This window comes from Lactuca saligna, chromosome 5 (genome assembly GCF_052625555.1).
Source record: "Lactuca saligna cultivar CGN05327 chromosome 5, ASM5262555v1, whole genome shotgun sequence".
Taxonomy (NCBI): Eukaryota; Viridiplantae; Streptophyta; class Magnoliopsida; order Asterales; family Asteraceae; genus Lactuca; species Lactuca saligna.
In genome coordinates this window covers 157567834-157572046 of record NC_136421.1, presented here as the reverse complement: position 1 = coordinate 157572046, position 4213 = coordinate 157567834, and the positions used below count along the sequence as shown (strand labels likewise).

Genomic DNA, 4213 nt, shown 5'->3' with positions numbered 1-4213 from the left:
GGAAGAAAAGTCGAGAATGAAAAAAAGAAGGCTATGATTTTCTCCAAGGGTTTGGTGAGGGCCAGAAAAAAAAAAAAAAAAACCAATAATTTTTTGCAATTAGTCATTGAGAGGTTTTAGTTTTCAACGATTTAGCGTGTGACTGTTTTTTTGACGATAAAATCATACCAATCCGTCATGTTTCTAGTAGTGTTAGTATATTAAAACTTAATTAAATGTCACACATACCATTATTTAACTGTCGATGTAGGTCAGGTTTCTAGTAGTGTTAGTATATTAAAACTTAATTAAATGTCACACATACCATTATTTAATTGGGTACGAGGTTTATAAGAAAAAAAAAGTATAAGAATATTTAATTTCTCTACGGGCAATAGGCCGGGAAATAATTTGGTGGGCTATAAAAAACATGGCACATGGATAGAAAGTTGTTTACAAAAATGACATGTTTGTGAACGACGTAATTAAGTGTTTTGACTTTTGAATCATATATTGAACTGCTTTAAAGAAGCAATAAAATTTTAGTATCAAGGTATCAAAACATAAAAAACTGCAATAGTCAAACTTTCGTCAATCAGTAATATTTCAGAATTTTGTAGGTTTTATATACCAACCCTAAATTATTTCACCGTCCCCACAAATCGACTATCACCTAAGAAAAGTCTTCAAGAGTTCAAGTAGCTACACAGCTAATTTATCCTGTCCGTTTATTATATATATGCATGATCTATGCGAAACTTCTTCAATGAGCTATTTTCTGCTTTTCGTATCTGAGTGATGGAGCGGATGGAGAAAGAGAAACTACTTTATGAAGCATCAGTAGAAGGAAACCTAACCATTTTGATAATGTTGCTTCAAGAAGATCCACTGATTCTTGACAGAGTTACCCTAAATCGCTATGGCGACATGCCTCTACACATTGCATCAATGCTTGGACATACCGACTTTGTTAAGGAGATCCTAGCTCGAAAGCCTCAGCTTGCTATGGAGCCTGATTCACAAAGACGCTTGCCTCTTCATATAGCATCTGCAAAAGGCCATGTGGAACTAGTTAGAGCTTTGCTATCGGCTAGCCCTGAAGCATGCCTTGCATGTGATTGTGATGGGAACAATCCTCTCCATCTTGCAGCCATTAAAGGACGCAGTGATGTCGTGAAAGAGCTGGTGCAAGCCCGACCTGATGCAGTTAGAGCCATTGTGCAGCAGGAGACCATCTTACACTTGTGTATGAACCATAACCAACCGGAGATTTTGAAGTTCTTAATAGAGACCACAGGTGATCATGAGTTTGTAAGCTTTAAGGACAGTCAAGGCAATAATATATTACACCTAGCTGTGGTTTACAGACAAACTGAGGTACGCATGCATACCAAGATTTTTCCCTTCTTTTTGTAAGAACTAATGTTGAAATATCAAATATATAATAAGTTTTTGATCGTGTTTGCAAGATTTATTCCTTTTTATTAACTGATCCTATCTTTAACATTTGTTTAGACCATAAACTTCTTGCTACTCAGTACAACTATACAAGTCAACGCAACAAACATAAGTGGAGAAACACCAATGGATATATTGGTTCATGGTCGTAAAGATCTGAAATATCATCAAATCTTACAGTCCCTAACACAAGCAGGAGCTGTTGAGGCGAAAATTGGTAATTTGTTCAGACAAGATCCTCAAAGTTCCAGAAACGAAATCGGTGTGGATGGCTTAGACGACTATAATAAGAGACAGGTCTCTCCTTTTTACTTGAAAGAAACCTCTAAAAACTCTGATGACTGGCTGGACAAAAAGCGAAACACTTTGATGGTGGTGGCATCATTGATAGCAACAATGGCCTTTCAAGCAGGTACTAATCCTCCCGGAGGTGTTTGGCAAGATGGGACATTGACAGATGAAAACCGTAGGGCTGGATATGCTATCATGGCATCCAGTCATCCGAATTTATACCATGTCTTTCTGGTTTGCAATACGGTTGCTTTTGTTTCGCCTCTTAGCATTATCTTGTTGCTTATTAGTGGATTGCCTTTTCTGAAGCATCGTTTTTTCTTGTGGATTTTGATGGTCATTTTGTGGATTGCTACTACATCTTTGTCAATAACGTATCGTGGTTTCCATATCGCTTTTGTCACCAAATCGCACGTCAGAGACATTCAAGAATGTGTTAAATTGTATTGTGTTGGTATGGATAGGGTTGATGACTCTTCTAGTTGTTGGACACATCGTTCGCCTGATTGCAATCGCTACGAGGGGCTTAAGAAGGCTACTCTTACCTAGAAAGAGGCCAATCTTATGTCCAATCATGATGGAATGTAGCATGTGAAACAATCAACCGGTCTCACACCACCACGCAGGCGCCGATTCAACGATAATACTAAAGATATAAAACTTTGCAAAAAATAATGTTATTTTATCAATAGAAATGATTGTTATGGATGAAAAGGTTGTTTACAATATATTTTATTTTATTTTATTACAATAAATTATTTTACAATCATTCAATGTCCAATCTAATTTTCCTTTATTATTTTGATGGTTTATAATACTAACTTTTCTAATTTTCAAAATCTCCTAAAAAAAGGCCGAAAACGTGTGTCATGAGAAAACCAAACATAAGATAACATTAGTGATAAGGATTATAGTGCTTAAAGTCAATAGAAAACAATAGTTTTAATTTGGAAAACTATTCTTATAAAATATGATGATTTTTCGGCCCAATTAATGGTTGTGTTTGCTGAATTTAATTTAATTATTGAACAAACATATCAATATATATATATATATATATATATATATATATATATATATATATATATATATATATATTAAAATTGATGTTTTTTAAAAATGTTGCAACACTTGTAATGCAAAGCCTTTCCTGGTGGGCACCCGCCAGTATTGTCGTATTGCCTGGTGCGCGTCCGCCAATCTCGCCTGGCACCCTCGGGCGGCCTTGCCCAACTCCTTACTAGTTAGGCCTAAATTGGGCTAACCCAATGCCTGACCTAATTTCCATTAACATAATGTCTCATATAAAGTTAACAATACCTCATTCATGGAGCACGACTTTCTCCCAATTAGGGATGAGCATTTGGATTGGGAACTGGTCGGAACCGGAACCGGATAGAACCGATCGGGCTAGGATTAGGACGATATGGTTGTGGATTTTTGGAACCGGGAACCAGTCATTGGAATCGGCCCAAACCCGGGAACCAAACCGGTGTTGGATTAGTGTCTAAGTCCATAACAATTTTGGTATGTACTTGACCCGATGGTGCATGGTCCTTTTGGGTTGTCTTCACCAAAGCAACTTGATAGGATGAATTATAGAGAGAAATGATTAAATATTATTTATTAATATATTATGGGAATAATATATTAAAGGATAAATCATATTGTTTAATTAATATTAGTCAATAATTAATTGGTAATCAGTTTTGTGACTAAAAGAGATTAATTAAACTTAAGGGACTGGAATTGTAATTATAAGATAATTGCAATTTGGGTCATGGATTGCCTTATATTATAAGGTGGACGAATTCTATGGGGGAAGCCCATATGAAATCGTCCAAGGCCTTGAGGAAAGGGCTCCATGGGCTGCTTAGGGCTTAAGCATCCAAATTAGGGTTTCCTTGTTAGATAACCCTAATTGCCTCCTATATATATGGATCCCTTATGGCCCAAAAACGTGGCTAAGACTTCTCTAGGGTTTGTAGATGTTTTTGGGCAGGCTCCTTTACCTCTCCTCTTCATTCTCTTGCTTATGGTGTTTGTGAACCATTAGAGGAGTGACATTTGTGACTTTAAGCTTTCTAAAGTCAATACAAGGAGATTTGGGATTGTTATTGCTACATAACAATCAAGGTAACATCTCAAACCTATTCTCATATTAATATGATTACTTGAATGCTAGAATTAAGGTTTATAGTCTTGGATAACTTGCATGTACAATAGAGAAACCTAGATCTAAGAATTAGGGTTTGTATGAGCACATAGGATGTTCTTAGGACCAAAACCCATCAGTGGTATCAGAGCCTAGACTGGTTTCTATTGTATTGATGCATTATATGATTGAAAAATTCGATTTTTTGGTTTATGGAGGTTGGACTCGCCGAGTCCATAGCTGAACTCGCCGAGTCCATGGTGACTCGACGAGTCCATGCTTGACTCGACGAGTCAACTCGTCAAATGGAGTAATCTTCGCGATTTCTTG

General features: G+C 36.6%; 1 pseudogene across 1 annotated transcript; it reads left to right on the top strand.

Moving 5' to 3' along the window:
• Nucleotides 1–733: 733 nt before the first annotated feature.
• LOC145045608 (uncharacterized) lies at nucleotides 734–2497 on the top strand (annotated as a pseudogene). The gene is made up of 2 exons (XR_013681864.1): nucleotides 734–1356; nucleotides 1495–2497. The product of XR_013681864.1 is annotated as an uncharacterized LOC145045608 (transcript).
• Nucleotides 2498–4213: the final 1716 nt, after the last annotated feature.